The 19,676-nt window shown below is 41.4% G+C and overlaps 1 long non-coding RNA gene across 1 annotated transcript; it reads right to left on the reverse strand.

The window, feature by feature from the left end:
• Positions 1 to 2,048: 2,048 nt before the first annotated feature.
• On the reverse strand, positions 2,049 to 17,453 carry LOC115945436 (uncharacterized). Its single transcript, XR_004079767.2, has 3 exons — positions 17,336 to 17,453; positions 8,601 to 8,685; positions 2,049 to 2,379 (listed from the first exon to the last, which is right to left on the reverse strand). It is a non-coding gene; the product is annotated as an uncharacterized lncRNA (long non-coding RNA).
• Positions 17,454 to 19,676: the final 2,223 nt, after the last annotated feature.

Consider the following 19,676-nt stretch of genomic DNA (forward strand, 5'->3'; position numbering starts at 1 on the left):
AGTCTTACTGTAAAGGCAGGACTTTTTTGGCAAAATGCTCTGTATATGTATTTCTTAGATTGCTGTGTTTTGAATAAGCAAGAATCTCGTAAAGAAAAAAACATGTTCCTTAAAAGTATGCGCTACCCGTTTCATTAAACTGATTATGCCAGCGTTCAGCTCGAAGTTTGTTTTAAGTAGGAATATTTTCCCAGACGTGTAATGGATTGCTTGAAAACAGAATTTTTTGCTTTTTAATGACCTGTAATGGCCAATTCATTTCAACCGCGCTTATCAAGGTGCTGTGTTAAATAACAAACCGGTTCTTGAAAACAAAAAAGTCATAATGAAAAATAAGCAGTCAGAATAATCTCCCATCTCCGAGCCAAAAAAATGCAATAAAATTAATTTAAGACTGTCAAAACATCAAAGCTGAGAAAAGGAGCTGCTAAAATAATGTCTCTTGATAAGGAAATAATAAAAACACACCAAAAAATGTCTATTCAATAAACTCCACTGGATTTGGGGGTCTGTGCTATATTTTATTTGGTGATGAAAGCACTTTGATGTCACTGTATTCCAAACAATTATTATTATAATTTTAAACAACCTGGTGTTTTCCATTACTAACGGCTTACGCTTTGAAGTTACACCTCATAATTTCTTAAATTAAATAAATCATTTTAAGTTTGCACTGGGAGCCTTTTAATAGCAGAGAAAGGAATATCATTATCTTATTGAGAGGCAATTGCAGTGGCTCCAGTTTGGCTGTAGCTGGGGGCAAAGTGGTGCACTATAACAGACATACTTTATTAGCCTCCCATAACTCTTGAAAGAACATTTTTATATTTTCTTTGATTCTTCCCCCTCCCCCTCTTGTTTTAAAGCTGTCCCAACCTTTAATTACTGCCTAATATGAAAAGCATTATTTTTTAATGCTGTGTAATTTACCAGAGGCAATAGGCCAAGTTAACAATTGTTTATTAGGGTTGCTGTTTCACACAGGGCAAAGAATGCTGTTCCAAACCCAACTTTTCATGGGTGGTTGCACTAATTAATACAGTGTCTGAGACTCCTAGGGGGTTTTTAATATTAAAGCCTATGGGGCGGAACGGTTTTTAGAAGTCCAGCTCCTGCTGACGTCCTCCTCCCCTCCCCAGTGATTTCTGCTGCTTTCAAGCTGTTTTGATCCGAGGGAAAAGTCGGCGGGCAGGAGGGGAGCGCCCTCGGAGCCCCGGGGGGGCGGCACCCCCCCCACCCCGCCGATCCCCGGCGCCCGCCCCGGCCTGAGGCGCTGCCCGCCGGGACCGGCTGCCCCCCCGCCCGGTGTCGTCCCCCCCGAGGCTTTCCCCCACTCCCCTCTCTTTGATTCCTCCCGTCAAGTCGCCTTCGCTGTAATTTAGGAGGAGGCGGGCGGTGCCGGCGCGATGGCTCCGTGCGCAAAGGCGGGATCCCCGGGTCTGGCACCGTGGAGGCGAGGCGGGTCTGGGAGCTGCCTGTATCCCCCCTTCTGGTGCTGAGCAGTAAACTAGGCTGCTTCTTAGGGTGGTGTGTGTCTTGGGGGCGCTGCTCCCGAGATGTTAACAGATCTAATTCATCAGACTGTCACGGAGCACCGGCCAGTTTAGACGAGCAGAGCTGCTACCCCTCCCAAGCCGGTGACTCGGACCACCCCTGTCCCCCAAAACGCCGAAGCGGCCGGTGAGACCTCGCTTCCCCGGCACTGGCGGGGATGCTGCAGGAGGGACCTCTCTTTTCCCACCGCGTCCGCTGCTCCTCCCCTCCGCAGCAAAAGGGAGACACGGGACATCCATCAGCTTGATAAATGGGGGTTACTCACTCCTGTTCTCCCTCCTAGTTTATTTTCTTAAACTACTGGGCAAAAAGTGTAATGACGGAGCGGACAAACACACTAACAAACAGACGACAGCTTTATGGATGGAGCTCAGCTCCGAGGGCTGAAGGGTGTTAAAATCCGAGCTCCGCCACTTTTGCGCATTCTCGCTCCAGCTCAAGTCACTTCAGCCCAAGCTGGAGAGAATAGGGAAGGAAAGAAAGAAAAAAAAAAAAAACCCAACACCGAAAAGCAGCCTTGGCTGAGTTTTAAAGGAGGAGACACTTACAGATTTATTTTATGGTCTGCCCAGGACTGTTCTCTCTGCTCCCTTTGCCGTTAGCTCAGCTCCTTTGCTATTTTTCATGTTGGACCCATGCGTTTCTCCTCCTTTCTCCTTAAGCCTTTCTCCTTTTTGATGTAGCGAGTCAATTGAAGAATGTAGGTCTCGGTTATCAATCACCCAGCTGGGGCTTAAAGGGCTCGGGCTAATCAGATTTAATTGCTCATGTAGCGCCACTCCTGCCCTGGGCCACGACCGACTTGCTCAATTAAACCCCAAATACCTGCAATCAATAAATAAGGAATGACAACACGTTTAAGGGATTTATCCAGCAAAGGAATTGAACTGGAAACAGATTACAACAGAAAAAGGTCCCTTTATAATTAAACGTACACCTCTTAGAGAGGGGAAAGCTATGTTTGGAAAAGAAAAAAAAAAAAGGGAGAAAGGAAAGAAGAGATAAAAAAAGAGAGATCTTGTTCTCTTTGCCTGAGGAAAGGAGAAATGCGGGCTCTGCCTTCCTAGAGGCCGTTCCCGATCACTTATCAGGTTATTTACAGCCCGGTAGAGCCGGAGCCCTGTGCGGGGTCAGGGCCGGAGATGTAGGCAGTGCCGCACCCTCCCAGGGCCTTTCGCCACGGAGCCAGTTCTCCCCTCACAAGAGTGTTTTCTGTTTAAACACCTTGGCTTGAGGCGTCATCTTTTTGACGACGTGAAAATGTTAGTCCACATCTCCTTAAAAAGAAAGAGAAGGAGGGAGATTTGCTTCTCCAGATTCTTCTTTGGAGCACAGTAGTAACTGACTGAGATCAAATAACACTGAAGGTGCATAAATAATAGCTTTTGGCATGTTTGCCATTCCATCATTATTATTTAAAGAACTGCTTTGAAACTGACAGATGCAAAAGCGTTTGCAATTAATACCAAAACATATGACTTTGGACCATCCAGGCATGCTCTTGACCACGGTTTCCACATCAGCAGCTGCTGTCTTTTACTGGGATTAGGCTGTAAAATCACCCTTTCAGCAGATCTGCTGCCAGTGTTCATGGAAAGAGCAACAAGGGAAAAGGAAGCAGAGGGAGGAGAAGCTGGCCGCTACCCTGGAGAAAGCCAAGCAAGGTGCTGTCTGAAGTCACTCTGCACAGAGGTGCATGTGTCAGAGTTGTGAGTTGCAGAGAGTTTTCCTCAGCTCCAATTCCAGTGCCTGAATCAGGGCTATTAGTGACTCAGATTGCTCCCTGCACTCCCTGGGCAAGTGACCCTCCAAGCTGGGCGAGAAACCGTCTGGGACCATGGTCAGGTGTCATTTCTTATCCCTACTCCCAAACTTCCAGGGCTGGAGCTGGTACCATCTCCCCCCCACCCCAGCACAGCAGCCTGGGACAGGATTTGAGGTAGCTGAGTAGGTCAGAGGGGATTGTCCATCTGGGGAACTCCTCTCCCTCTTCATGCCCCATCCACTGACCAGCTCAGCTCCGAGCTTTGCTTCAGTTAAACATGTCTGCTAATTACTCCACAAGTGGTCATTTTCTGCACAAGGTGTAGGGGGTGATGGTGGCCGGACACCTGGGTCCTGTGCTGGTTTCCCATGGCTCCCACTGGAACACAGACTAACCCTAAAGCAAACCTGGCTGTAAGAGTGCCTCTCCAGAGCTACTTCTGCACATTTAGTGGCTGATCTGTAAGACAATCTTTGTGGGAAGTGAAGGTAAAAATCTTCATAGAAGTCAAGGTGTTGATTAAAAACCCCCCTCAGCTGTCAAGGGAGTATTTCTGTAAGGACTTCTGTTTGTTTGCTCCTTAGTTTGGTTTCCTAAGGAAGCTGGGATTATATGATCAAACTGTTACAGCCTTTTGAACTCCTGGGCCAACTGCAATCAGAATTGACAAGGGGGCAGAGGTCTCAGAAATAATCAGGTTGCTGTGATTTTCGCAAAAATACACTGCTGGATAGCAGAGAGACAGATCCTGTTAAATCCCCACTAAGGCTGTAACCAGAGCTCAACTCTTAAGAAACACAAGAGAAGCTAAATGAGAGAGAGCACAACCTTACGAATATCACAGCAGCTTCTGCCTTGGCTACTAGAGAGAGCAGTTATGAAGCACAATTACCAAAAAGTAGGTTTCATGTGTTTTGCTGCTCGAGGGTATACTTAATGCTTGTATTCATCTCTCTTTGCCACTTTCTAGACCAAACTGACTAGGAGAGCAGCAGAACATCAAAGGGTAGATTGAGGCACTGGCGGAGTCTTCTGGGACAGTTCCTACACTGTGGTTAACAGCATCATCCAGGGCAGCAAACTGCACAACACCCCCTGGGCTGCCTTGGAGGAAGCCTGAGGATTGGTAGTGGGCCAGGAGGTCAGGGGGTGTGAGTGGTCCACGAGTTTGTACAACAGAGGCTTTACCCTCATTATTGTCTGTGTTATGTCTTTTAGAGTCATGTGGAAAGCCACATTAACAGATTGATATAACTCCTGTCTAGTATCAAGGAGGAGAGGAAGAATGGAAATTCTCCCAGCCACTTTGATAAGCCCCAGAGCAGGTTCCTGACATTATTATATATATATATATATTTATATATATATATATAATATATATAAGCAATATATATATATTTAAGTAGTAAAATAGATCAAGGAACAAACAAACACTTGTATTAAGTCTATGAAATGTGAGCTGAAAGTTTCGCCTGTATGCAGGCATCGTTGTTTCTTGCACTCTCAGTTAAGCCTGAAAAGCAGTTTTATTAATTCATGTTTGGTACAATTAATACTTAGCCGGATGCTACATGGCACTTGCTTTTGAGGTTGGTATGTGCTGCCACCCTTCAGGTCTAGGCAATAGTGCCAGTAGGAAGGTGGGTGGTACTGTAGACAGGCAAACAGACCCATTCATGTGAGACTCTTCCTAGTACAGAGAGAGTACGATTCATAACTCTGCAGCAAAGGGCAGCAGCCAGTCATTCTACACTGCTACGAAAGCAACAAGACCTTCCCTAGCAAGCCAAGTGCAGAATGAGACATTTCCTCCTTGCTGATGCCAAGTAAACTGGGCCAGGTTGGAATAGCTCAGCTAGCCAGGTTGCCAGCTCATGGCTGTCTCAGGATCTGAGCTGTCATATAGAAAAAATAAAAGCACAAATGTTTTTCTTGCTATTGAAAATACTGCCAGCACTGGCAGTTCTGAAAACTAATACAATGTGAACAAGGTGCAAGAGATTTTCTGAGCCTGTAGAAATGCCATGTCTTATAGTTCCTTGGGGAGAGAGAGGTTTTTACTCTGTTGTTGGACCATTAACTCTGAAGCCTAAGGAAGGCAGTCAAGCTAGCAAGTGTTTCACTACCCACAGGAGTTCGAGATTTGAAGAATCTCATTAAATGGCATCTAAGTTTAGCATCAGGCACAGCCAAACTGGAGATAAACTAAAGGAAAACTTACAAAATACAGAACAAGGGAAAACAAATATGACAAGATTCCTTCCAGAGTATACAGCTGCCTACGTGTACTCCAGCTAATTCCTACTGGCACATTTCCTTTTTTTATTTTTTTTCCAGATCTGACCATTTCCCTTCTTTAAAGACTTTTTGCTCTTTGAAGTGAGTGGGGAAGGGAAGGAGAAGGAATGAAAACAGGGAATGCCGTGAAAGTCTGTTGTGTGCAAAACTGGAATAATCTAAAAGCATTGCAAATGCAGAGCAATGCATGGGAGGAGATAGGTGGAAATGTCACATGGAGTCAGTCAAGGGGCTGGCCTCTGTGGGACATACAGGAATTGGAGTGGGAACCAGTTTGTGAAGGAGCAGCAAAGGCCAAAACTCAAATCACACAGCATGAGGTGGAATCACCCATGAAATTCAAACAAAAATTCCCTTAAATATCCAAAGTAGTCTATTTATTCAATACCTAAATTTTGTCTTCCAAGCCATGTGAACAAAAATATTGAACACATTAGAATCAGTTTTGATACATTCTGACTTGGACTTCACACATAGAATAGTTAGGGTTGAAAGGACCTTAAGATCACCAAGCTCCATCCCCATGCCATGAGCAGGGACACCTCCCACTAAACCATGTCACCCAAGGCTCTGTTCAACCCGGCCTTGAACACCACCAGGGATGGAGCATTCACAGCTTCCCTGAGCAACCCATTCCAGTGTCTCAGTAAAGAACTTCTTCCTTATATCCAATCTAAACTTCCCCTGTTTACGTTTTAACTCATTACTCCTTGTCCTGTCACTACAGTCCCTAATGAAGAGTCCCTCCCCAGCATCCTTACAGGCCACCTTCAGATACTGGAAGGCTGCTATGAGGTCTCCATGCAGCCTTCTCTTCCCCAGGCTGAACAGCCCAAGCTTTCTCAGCCTATCTTCACACAAGAGGTGCTCCAGCCCCCTGATCATCACCGTGGCCCTCCTCTGGACTTGTTCTAACAGTACCATGTCCTCATTGACATGTGATGAAGTAAGTCCCAGTCCTCCCTCTAGTCTTGACCTTAAACAGGGAACTGTGAGAATATGGTGTCTGCAAAGAGCTGGCTTTATGTGATATGTTTTTTAACAGAAAGATTATGTGTGTTGTAGGATACAAGAAAGCATTTATAAGGCTAAATCCCAACAAGCAATTTTCTGTCCATAGCAGCAAGAATATAAAGAAGAGCAGCTACTGGGAAGTGCCATGTGATGATGTTGCCATAGAGTCAAAACTGTCTGCTTAGAAATACCAATTCACTGATTTTGAGGAATGCAATTTACTTCTGGGATCTAAGAATTACCTTTGTGAAACCTAGGGTCTAAGTAGCCACCTCCTTGCTGCTCCTGGAATAAAGTCAGGAGGAATTAAGCCTCTTGTATTCCTCTAAGCCCTGGGGATATTACTTATTGATAGTCTGTCTGAGGGACCAGACAGTTCTTTCCCATCTTGTGTGGCTGCAATAACAGCAAGGTGGATTCCAGCTCCAGTTCCCACTGGCTTGCTCAAGCCTATGAAATAATGTCTATTATTGGAGAGAGGTAGAAACATGTAGTCTTAGGCTCACCCTACCCTCACTTCTCCCTTGATAACACCCCGGCTCTGCGCAATGGAGGTGATTTTAAGACGTTACGGCCTCCAGCTGTCTGCCTCGCCCAGCTCCCAGAAGCTGGCAGAAGGTAACGTGTCTGTGCTTCAGCTGCTCCAGTTCGTGGTCTGGCTTATTAGCTTAAACTGTTGAGAAGACCAAAACCTGATTATGCATTGCCTCTAGGAAGGAAAGCACCAAAGGGAGACTTCAGTTGTCTCCTTTGGTGCTTTTAAAAGAATAGACTTGTGTGTATATTTTCTTTGCTCTTTGTAAATTAAAATACATTAACCTTGAGAAATGCAAAGTAAATTTACTCCTACAGACCTTCAGCTGATGCTTGGAGCTTGCTTCTTTGTGATATCACGAAAGTGGAAGAGTCACTGGGGCTGCTAAGCTCGCACTGGCACAGTAACATTAGACATTCCTTGGACTGATGTGACCGTGTTTTATGGTTGGACTGGAAACTCAGACACAACCTGTAACAGCTGGGAACTGGTGGTAGAAATGACCAGGATCACTGATTTCTTTTTGTTACTGCTTAAAAAGCATCCTCATACCCTAAACAGAATTCTTTTGGACTAGGTTTTAAGATATTATCAACCAAGATTTTAATATATTATCAGTCAAGATAAGCACAATAGAAAGGAAAGAATATCTTCTTTTTCCAGACAGCAGCTCAGACACTAAAAGAATAAGGAATTCACCCCAGTCACGTGGAAATCTCTGGCAGAGTCTGATCAGTTAAATCCTTGCTGGGCTAAATATTTTGATGGCCAAACATACATACAGTGACTCTCAGTGTGCAAGTTCCTGCATTCTACTAACTGGGAAGAAAACCTTATCTTTTTGCTTTCATTTCCTTTCTACAGAAATAGAATAGCTAAAAAGCTGTTGTGAGCCATCACATTAGAGTTCATTGCTTTTGCTTGTAGTACGCACCAGCATAACAGTAAATTCTAATAATCCAAACAAAACCAGTCTGTTTCATAAAACATAATCTCTTTCTGGTGTCTGAGGAGAGCTATCAATTCAGTCTCAATCTGGTTGTGCTTGAAGTCAATGGGAAAGCTATTAATAGTGGCAGGATCAAGTCAGTTCACTAATTTGCCAAATTCCCCATCATTAGTGTGAATTAATGAGATCCTACTGGAGCTGCCTTTTGGCTGTAGGTGAAACGGAACATGCCTGGCAGCACATCAGCATTAGAAGGGAGGCTGAGAGGAGCAGGCATGGTTTGGGGGGAGGGAGATGAGCAAATGGAAGATGCTTAATGCAGTCCAGATGGAAAAAATTGACCCTGACTTCACCAGTCAGGCAATGGCCATAGCCAAGCTGTTTCCTAGTGAGGAGGAAAACTAGAGAGGCTCAAGTAGCAGATGAGAAGTCAGCTCAAATAAAATAAGACAGCCATTCCCTTTGCCCCCCAAATGATCTCTCACCCAAAACATGAAGCAAAACGTATGTTCTTCTGCCTCTTCTCAAAGTTGTCCAGTGGCTTTCCTCTTCTTGCTTCCTTTCAAGATTCTAGAAGCAGAAGCACCAGTGTGTGAAGTGGAAGATTGTGCTCACTCTCACATCCAGCTCCATCCAGAACAAAAACAGTAACAAAAAATTCATGAAGAAAACCACTTCTGTGAGATTTAGTGCCAAGAGGGTCATATAAAGTTTGGAGAAGCCTCCAGAGAGATGAACTTGGCTGTCATCACTTAATAGGATGCATCATTTTGAATTTAATAGATGCTGCCAAGCCTAACAACAGATATTGTTACTCTGTTCCTTAAGACCATGACAGCAGTTTAACTGTCTGTGAGTCACTGGAATAGTAGCTATTGCTTGAAAAGAATGTGCAGAGAGGAAAGGATGTTCTTGTCTGGTGTATGTGTCTGCTTCTGGTGCCATCACAAAGATGATACCAGGCTAATGCTTGAGTATGATCTTTTAATGGTGGCACACCTAACTGCTTTGTAGAAGTAATTGGGCAAATCAGAATATTTGCTTTTCTTTATTTGTTTTATTTGTACTGGTTACAGAGCCAAATGCATACACCTCCATCTGGGGCAGGCAGGAAGCCTGAAATTAATAGCTCATATTAGAGGCATAAAGCACATGAAAAAACCTGTTCTGTTTCATTTAGTGGTATGATGACAGTGATGCGGTAGCTTCGATAACACCCTTACTGTCTTCAGAAAGGACCTTGGGAGAAATGATGTGAGCAGACAGTTCTGAGATGGGAACTCAGAATTGCCCAGTAAAATCCCAGCAGTTATTTCTGCATACTCTGTTGGCCAGGCATTCACTGTCTTTCAGACTTCTGACCAGAAACCTCCTGAGCCATACCTTACATCAAACCAATTTCCAGCTGTGTGGGAACTGTGGGCTCCCTGAGCAGTGGATATGGAGATGACCTTTTCAGTCGCCAAAGGTAGTTCAGCCCCCTCAACAATTACCATTAGTGACATTAAAGCCATGACTATGGTGAGCTGAATGGGAAACAGCCCATTAGAATATCTCATGTTGGGAAAATACCACTAAAAAATGGACTGTCATAATGCACTTCTAACTAAATACTGACTGCCTGTGCTGTGCTCAGCAAGAGCAAACTTTAACAAATATGATCCAGACCCTGCCCTTTCTCTACCAAAAAGCAAAGGCAACCTACCAAATCTTCAAATACTCAGTGTATTCCCTTGAAAGTACCAGAGGCTAACCTGGCATACCAAGTGTAAGTGAACACACTCTTTTCCAGTTGTCCCATAATACATAGCATTAATTGTCTTGTAGTAAAAGAGTGGAACAAGATGAGGTACTTAATTGGGAATCTCACCTATTATTTTAAGCATCTAATTTGTACATCTCTGTGGTTCCTGTCAGATTACCATTGTTTAAAGGGTAAGTCAATCTTCTTGTATCAGGAAGAAAATAAACCAGCTAAATTTTATCAGAATTTTAAAAGGCATCATTAAATATCCTCTATTTGAAAAAAAAGTCTCTGTAGGCAATGTATCACACTCACAGAGATAAGAAATGCTTTCCATATACAATCCATTCACTTTGTAGTTCATGTCTAATGGGCAGTTTGGTGAAAGGTACTTTCCAACATTCATTTAAAGTGATCCATTCAAAAGATAAGTAAATTGCAGCTGTTCATTAAACCCAGCACTTGATGTTGTGCTACAAACGTGTATTTAACCAGGAAATGCTACTGTAGGCTCTTACTGTGCTTTTTTTTTCTCTGAGATCTAGAAAATGTTATGATTCATCATCATTCCCAGAAGTGTCTGAAAATTACAGGCCAACCACGACAGCAAAACACTAGGTGCTTAGGGAAGTGAACACACCAAAGGGCATTACAAATATTTTCCATACAGCTACTCTTGCTTGTTCCTGGCTCCTTTTGATGATTGTTTACAACATAAGCTTTCCTTAAGAGAAAACAAAGCTTTTGTACTGACGCTATTGTAAAGTCTATATGCTATAGCAAAATTACCAACTTTCTAGGAAGGGTTAAGGAGGGGACAAACACTACAGTGTGCTGTAGTAGAGCTTTAACCTTGCATGCACACATACACTGAAAGCCGGAAACTGTTTTTTCAGATATTATGGTCTTGCCTATATAAGGCAGCACTATAAAAGTGTGAGAGCTAATACACACATGCAGAATTCTGCAGTTACTTTTGCTTTCAGTCCTATTTTCAGATTCTGCCTGTTTTCTCTGAGCAGAGATGCTTCGCTGTCAGGTAGGAGTTTTGGAGGAAACAGGTCAAATTCTTTGCATATGCCAAGAAAAAGATGCCCCCACTTGTCTTCTGGTACACAAAATTAAGCAAGCATCAGAATTCTCAGAGATCATATAATATGTCTGGGAAAATGGTGTAGAGAGAAAGGAAACATTTTCCAAGTTACTCAAAATCTTGTCCTTTGTAATGATGGAGACCAATATTGTCCCACAAGAAGATCCAGGCACCTTGCTCTGCTTGGAAAGTCAGAGTCTCTTTAGGATGTGTGGGTCACAACCCCTTAGCATAAAACTGACATTATGCCACAAATATGCATAATGAGACGTGCACTAATGCTTTGCATTCCCCAGCAGAGGACTAGGATTCTATGTGGCCCATATACAAGTGGAGAAAAATTAGTGTGTAGGCTCTAATTAGAGGCCAGGAAGGATCTTGCCTCCAAACACTGAAACTTCACAATTTCTTCACCATTTCTTTCACTCCATAACAATATTAACAACAAATAGTTTTGGGTTTGTGTAGCCCAGTCTCTTCAACTCTCCTTGCCAAAGCACAGGGTGGTACCACATTCTGGGAGAGGCAAATACTGATTTGACTGTGATAAATGTGGGTTTATTCTGTGCCTGAGCCCATATGCAGGGGCTTTTGACTGGAGTGTCAATCAAACCTGGGCATTTTATAGAACATTTAACATTTAGGAAGCTCCATATTTTTAATGTTTCATGGAGCTGAACTATATTCATAATGAAGATAGATCTGAGGAAAAAGTGGGGCTTTGTCTTGCCCTCTAAGCTTCTTTGTAAAGTTTTCATCGTTTTTGCTTCTTGTTGGGCTTGAAACACCTTAACAATCAAATCAAAACAAAGTATTTCTGAGGATGTTTCAGCATTTCCGTTTCCATTTCCCGTTAAAGTAAGGATATGCAGAGACAAAATAAATACGGGAAGTCATCAAAAGAAAACCAAAACCAAAACAAGCAAAAAAAACCCAACAAAAAGTATCAACCATATTCTTAGGGAACCTTTAAGAGGTGTTTGGTGCCAATTCTGGGTAAAGATGGCTCCAGCCCAAAGCATTACGTACGAACTGCTCTGAATGAGGTTTTCATAAATCAAGATTTGGCTTGGGATCTGTATTTCACAGCTGCACTGTGTTATGTGTAGCTTCTGTCATAGGCCAAAACAAGAACCCAAGCTCTGAACAGCTCTTGGCTGGTGGGGGAAGGATGCAAGGTCAGGTGAAGACCTTAGTTTTGTGGCTTCAGTCAGTCTTTGTCAGGAGGTGTCTAATAAAACATGAATATCCACAATGAGTCCCTACTTTATTCTAGCTGATTCACCCATTTCCCTAATAATAATGAATCAGTGAAAAGAAAACTTGCTGAGAAGAAAGTCCTTCATTTACATTGTTCAATCATTAATAGAGCTGCCTGGAGAAAAAACCTAGAGAGCCTCTACAGCCACCAATCATGTATGACTTCCTTAGTAAGAATGAATTCTTTTATGTGAAGACATTGTGTCTGCATATGACTTACTTTTGCCTGAGTTTTGGCTGTTTAAGAATGCGGAGCTGGAGCAAACATTCTACATCATATTTGGGTTGTATTTAAGCAGGACACAATTCTCCCCAAGTACAACTCTTCCTAAGACAGCAGCAGTGGAGGTCAGTGCAGAAGAGGCACAGGCCACAGCTAACATTTATGGGAATAATTTGCCCTTTAGAAAATGGGATTAGCAATGCAAGGCCCAGAATAAGAGAGTCATGTACAAATCCACAATGTTAGTGGCAAGGAAAACCCCTTGCATTCATCTGTGATTCAGAAAATGATTAAGCAGTTTAGAACAACTGTATGATGCGAGACCAGATCTTAAGCAGTTAAGGTGGCTGGGGGAAGGGAGAGAGATAGCAAAGGTTTATTCCCCAGTAGCACCTTGCTGCTGTGTGCTTTGGCTAACAGTTTAGTCAGGGAGCTGGAGAGAGAAGACATTTTACAGTAACTGGAGCCATGAGCAACTCCTTTGCCCTAAGCATTTAATTATGTGAAACTCAACTAGTGTTGGGGTTTGTTGCAAATTTTAAGTAAGCCTGCATTGGTTGAAAGGTTCACTGTGATCTGCTGAGGCTGGCAGATGTTTCTGTGGGTTTGGTGGGAAATTGTTGAATTTTGGTCTCAACAACATGGAAAGTACATCATGAGGAGAGTACAAGTGTGGAAGAAAGCAGAGAAAGAAAAGAGGACTCTCTGTTACTCTTTACTCATATTAAAGAGATTTACACTGCTTTGCCCCATTTTGCTTTCCAGCTGCTAATTCAGCCCTAATTACTGCATGTTTTGTATGGTCATTGGATTTTTGTATAAACACTTTGTTCTTCACCACAGTCCATCAGAAGTCCTATCGGTTAGTACTGTATGGTGAAAAGTCACTTGAGGAGCAGTGACGAAGGAAAAAAATAAACTGGAAGTCAAAAGACTTCATTTGGTTCCAATTAACTATGATTACCCTGACCCCTTGTGCCAATTAAAACATCAGGTAGAGTATCAGCCACACCTGAGCTGGAGGGATGTAATGTTTTTAACAATATTTATACCATCATCTATAGATCATGTTTAGCCTCTCTAAAGGTGTTTGCCAGGCTGCTCAGTTCAGGGTAAACTGTGTAAACTTTAGATCCATAAAATGCTAGCACTAGGCAGTAAATAGACTGAACACTTGGTCACACATATGGTACCTTCAATCCATTCACATTATGGGCCACGTCTGCTCCTGCATGTTTGCATCTGTAATTGATTGTGGGAGCTATTAATCACAGGTGTGTGTGATAATGTTTAGACATCTCTTTGATTCAAGGATGCTATTAAGGAATTAGACTGCAGTAGGGTAAGAGTTTGTCTCTGTAATTAATTGCTCCTGGGGTTTTGCAATCCATAATCAAGTAGTGGTGCAAAAATCAAATACTGACTTGAAAAAAACAAACAGCTCAATGACAACAACCGCCACAACTCGAGAGTTATGTGTTCTGTTCATAGTCTACATACTGATGACTGAATATTCCTGTTTTATATGTACAACTTGTGAAACAGATGCTCAGTGTCTGTTTCAGTTTCTGAGAGCTGCTGCTGGAGCTTGTAAAAGATATGATCAAAAACGTATAAGGTAACTAGAAGGCTTCTGCCTCACAGTAGTTAATTAGATTTCCCTCCAAGTTACGTTTCAACAAGGACTGAAGAGTGACTTTACTAACTACTTGTTTTGGTCCTATTGTGATTAGGATTCTGACAAGATCAGAATTACCTGATCCTATTCAAATTCATCATAAATTTTGTCTTATAACCAGAAGGCATCCCTGCAGGCTTGGGAATTTCTCATTTCTTAAGAGCTGGTATTAAGGATGTTTGGTCTGAATCAGGTTTTTTTGGTAGAAAGTGAGGGGTGGAAAATGACAGAAGAAAACATTTTTGAGTCTTTGGGAGTGACTTTGCCTCTGGAGTTAGTCTCTAGGAACAGGCTGGGAGATGCTTTAGTTGTAAATAAGAGGTAAAACAAAACTCTCCTCCAGGTGCACTTGGTTGTTTAAAGATCTGATGTTTGACGTGTGAAAGTATTAAATGCATTAAGCCAAGATGATCCTAATTCAGGCAATTACTTTTCACTTACCCCAAACTCCTCCCAGCAATTTAAAGTAACTTTTCAGACTGGAAATTCTTTGGGGAAGGAGCTTGCAGCACTACCAGGAACAAATTTAATATTAGTTTTCTCACGTCCTGTGCTGATTCTTATACAATATTGCTGTCATTAACAAACTATTACCTTCTATCCCAGAAATAGATGCATCCCAGACCAAGATGAAATAATTGAGGTGTTTTTTTTGCAGAGTTCATTGAAATCAAATCCTAACACGCAGTAAATTGTTGTTGATCTTGTTATGCAAAATAATCTTGCATTTTGAATACCTTTCCTTTCCCTCTGGAGACATTGCCATCAAGGTGACTGTACCTGCTTCCAGCACCAGATTAAGAACAATGGAGAAAATGGGACAAAACAGAGGTTTTCAAATTCCATTCTGATGCCTAGCTGCCAAAGGAGCCTGCCGTGCTCAATTCAAGGGCTAATCCATGACCATCACTCTACTTCAATAATTACAGAACATTAATGAGTCTGTTTCCTTATTACAGAGCTCAAAATAAGAGCATTGGCATTCCGATTTAGCAGGGAACTTTTAAAGTCTTAGCCCAAGGATTGTAAGAGGAATGGATTTTTTTTTTTAATTAACTTTGCATTCAAAACTTGTCTTAAACCATCTGTTCTCATGCAAAGGGTGAAGGAGGGGGAAGCTAGACACAGATTTACATCAGCGAGCTGTTAAATTAGTCCCTTTACTTCACAGGGCTTGTTTCATTCAATCTGCCTTTATTAAGAACACAGGTTTGATTCTGCAAGGAACAAATTCTTTTGGTTCTTTAAGGAAAATGGTTTTAAGCAGGGTTTTATTAGGTTGCATTACTGGATAAGCGATACAACATGTTACCAGCGTGAATCATCTGATTTACAGTGACAAGAAAGGAACCTAAAAAAATACCCAAAGCCAAAACATTGGCTGGCAAGGGCTAACAGGGCCAGATTTGATCTACTTTTTCGAAGTTTTTCTGTTGCAATTGGTAGTAACTGTCTAGGGCTTTTAGATATTTTGACTAAGTCTTTTTACCATCCCTAAATTAAGAAGCAGAGAAACTGGGGCCAGACTGTAAGTATTCTAACCAGCCTGAATAGTCACAGTGAAGTCAGCAGGGCTGCTGATGAAATGAAGCACGATCTGGGAGGAGGTCTAGCACTATTTCATTCTAAGTGGAAAGAAACATGTATAGGTCATCTTGCCTTCACAGCCAGGACTGTGCCTTACAGTATACTTGTTTTCTTTCACTGTCTTAGTCCTGCTAGCATAGCTTTTGTGAACCTTATGTGCTTGTCTGTGAGCAAACAGGCATTTACAGATCTCTGCTTTCAGAACAATGCAGGCTTCAATCATACCAGGTGAGCATAATGTAACTGAGAGTCATGACTGAAAATCCTCAGCCTCTTTCCATTGTCCACATTCAAGTCCTTTTTGCTTGCTACACTCAAGTATTCTGATGAGTGATCTGGCAAGTAACTGGGAAAAGGCACAAAGAATATTGATAGGAACAGAAATGTGATTTCTTAATTAGAAGTAATAGGAGAAACCTGACCCTAAGTGATATATACAGCTACCATGAGGTCAAAGTGCATATTCTCTCTGGCAGCTGAGAGCACATCTTGCCCTGAAGACAGAGTGAAAGTGGTATGTGAAGATCTGCAGGCTCAAAGATATCTCAGGTAACCCCAAAAGGGAAACTGAGTATTTTCACTGAAAACGTTATAACAAAATAAAATAGTTTCACTTGCCAAAGTTGATAGCTTCCAGTCCAAGGATGTGTCTCTCACAGTCATCTTAACAGATCTTTATCAGTATTTGTGTCTAGCCTAAAATTAGCTCCTTTCCTATATACAGGTCCTGAGGGTAAAATGGGCTTTTAAACATGAAGTAAACTTATAAAAGAAGTTCTGAAATGGATGGCTAGAATTTCTAAACCAAAATTCCCACCCATCCAAGTTTTTTGGACATTGCAAACTTCTCTGATGAATTTTCAAGTTGTGCTCTAAACTATGTTGAAAACCCTATCCCACAGTAAACACCTAATTTTGAGTGTTCCAGTAGTTTGAGTCTTCTGACCGAACTGAGCTATGAAAGCAGAAAGAAGATGGTTCCCTGGAAATCAGTGCATAGTCCTAGTGCTGTCCTCCCCAGCAGATTTTGCCATACCTGTACCAACTAAGTCTCACTGCCAAGAGCTGGTACTACAGACTGCTTAGTTGTAAAGAAAACTGTAAATTCATTGTCCCTCCTTTAACTGCAATGGGAAGAATAAAAGGAGAAACAACATTTGCAGCATCCCCTTGAGATGCAATGATGAATGCTCTAATCAGTAACAAGTGTCACTTGTTTAATGCTCTTGTAACCTATTCCCATTTTGAGGCTTGTATTTTATTTATGAAACCATACCATGGTCAACCTATGGACTGAGAAATTATCACTGAAATTATGTTGGAACTTGTCTGGGGAGGGGGAAAGTCTCACTGTCCTCTCCTAGGTATTTTGAGTACTCACTGAATACAGTTGTTCAAATTAAATCCAATATAGTACTCTCTAAATGCTTAATTTTGCATTCCTGTAGAGGAAAAAGCATCCTTAGAGTGAATTTTTCATACTGATTTACATGCAGAAGATGATATATATATATTCATATTTCAGACTCCATAAAATGAAAAAGAAAAAAAAGAGGAAAAATATTACAGAGATCTCTCTTGGCTCTTCACAGAGCTTGGAAATTAAGTTTGAGCTCAGGAAATCAGTTTTCTTACCATGCAGTGAATGATTGCTCTCTCAGCTTCATGACTAACCATCTAGTTTTGCTTTCTGGTGGGTGCTTAGTCATTTGGGATGCTTGAGTCTTCTACATCCTTTCCCTCAGAGGGAACAGAGGAGTCACATTACTGCATGCTACAGTCTGTCAGTGCCAGGAGGCCAGGAGTGGCTTGGGAATGACAGTCTTGCCTTGTTGCTATTATTAAAGGAATGATGACTACTAAGTCTGAGAAGTCCTGGACGTTTGACCACACTTGGGAATGAATCTCCACCAATATTCTTCAGAGCGTGTTGACCCTTTTGTCATAATGAAAAATCCTTAGTGCAGCAGAACTGAGCATCTTTAGTCTGAAATAACAGGTTTGACTGGAATGTTTATTTTGATAGCTATGGGATTTCAGTGAATTTGGTGAGGTAGGAATCCTGTATAAGACCACAAATCTATTCAAAATGCTGCTCCATTAGCCTCTTTCTCTGCCCTATCCACATCCAATGCAATCTCCTTGTTACAGTATGTAATGAAAGCTATGAAACCCCTGATTTTTTTTAAACATCTATTTGCATGGAATTTGAACCTTGTTACAAATAAACCATAAAAATGACATTAATAAACACCGGAAAGCGGTAATGATGTGTTATTGCCATAGGAGGGCCAGTTAAACAAGTTAAAGGCTGACACAGTTTTCCAGATGCAGTGTTGCACAATGTGCTTGTTTACCTGGTTCATTTACTCTTTCCCTTTCCCTCCTTAGACACACACATGGGGGTACCAAGGGCAAATACTGAAGTGGATGCAGAAATGCCAAATATAAGTTACAATCTCCCTTCCCTAGAGTTTTATCTGTAAGATCATGTCTTTTACTTGTAAAACCTTTGCCAACCATAAAAATTTGTCATCTTTTGACAAAAAACTTCTGATGGTTGAAAATGAGGATACTTGTATCTAACCTCAAGTTCTACTCCCCTTTGTTTATCTTCTTTATACATATATATTCAGTTTATTTCTCCATTCCAGGTCTTATTCTTGTACCTTTCCCATGAATAATGAGAGTTGAAAACAAGTTTTTCTCTCCTTGAGTTAACCAGTCTATCCAGAACTCTTCTGTTTTTTGTCCCACTGAGTCATTTTAACCCTTTAAATTTTACATTGAAAGCTTTGTTTTCTCTTTATTTTATGGTGATGACTTCTTCTCTTTACTTGCGTAATACAGTCCAATGCTGTAGGTTAGAAATGTCCTTAGAAATGCAGCTGGAATTAGGTATAAAGTTTAGGATGCCTGAAGAGGACAACAGCATGCCTAGGATTTATGTCTGATTGATCTGATAATTCTTATTAATGTCAACTCTTACTGTGCTCTGAAATCAGCTACTCAGATGAGTATTCTGCTGCCATGTTTGCAATTTGCTCTGTGTTTAGAAAACAGATCCTACAAGGTGCTAAAATCACACAGATGGGTTTAAGCTAAACTAATGTTCAACCTATTTTTCACAAATTAAAATCTACATACTTCCTTTTTTAGAAAAACTTTTCATCCAACTAGTGTGGAAGTGCCAAAAATACTAAATGAATACTGCAGGAGTGAAGAAGTTGCCTTGGCTCATTGGCAATGAATTTACCTTGGCTGTCACATCACACATTTATAACAAACCAATTCCTTGGAGAACCTCAGTTAGGTTCAGATCCATCCATACTTTCATATCTTGCCAGTTTCAATGAAATGAGGATAATTTAGAAAAGTATAATTATATTTTAACAGATCAAAGATGTACATATTAAGTTGAACTAATTGCAGTGAGGAATTCTGACCTATTTTCTTTGAAGTCTTACAAAAAATAAATTAGGTGTGCCAGTTCCATTTGTACAGGACAAGTTCAAGATTCCTGACAATACTGTTGCTGTCAAGTTGTGATTTTGCTATAGCCACCAAATAAATTAATTTTTGTTCTAGGATCAGGCAATTATTCCTACAGAGAAGTCCAGTTAATGAATATCTCCTGCTTCTGTTCCAATAATTATCTGAATCCAAGTATTCCTTTCTGCTAGTTGCAGTCTTGCTTCATGTTTTCTCCTAATGAAATCTGAAGCTTTCCAGATGGATATATATCAGTGTCTCTGCACAGATTTATTTATTTACTTACTTATTGGTTAGTATCCCAGAATGCTTCCCTCCCACAAAATAGTGTTTAAGTATATACTGTAGCTTACAGGATGCACCCGGTACCTGTGTGACAGATATTAGCCTTCTCTTCATGGACTGAAATGCAAATGTGCTGAAATGTGTGAGTGATCCTCTGCCTGGTGGTCCCCACCAAGGGCAGTCAAAAAATGTGTCAAAA

This window comes from Melopsittacus undulatus, chromosome 10 (genome assembly GCF_012275295.1).
Source record: "Melopsittacus undulatus isolate bMelUnd1 chromosome 10, bMelUnd1.mat.Z, whole genome shotgun sequence".
Classification (NCBI taxonomy): Eukaryota; Metazoa; Chordata; class Aves; order Psittaciformes; family Psittaculidae; genus Melopsittacus; species Melopsittacus undulatus.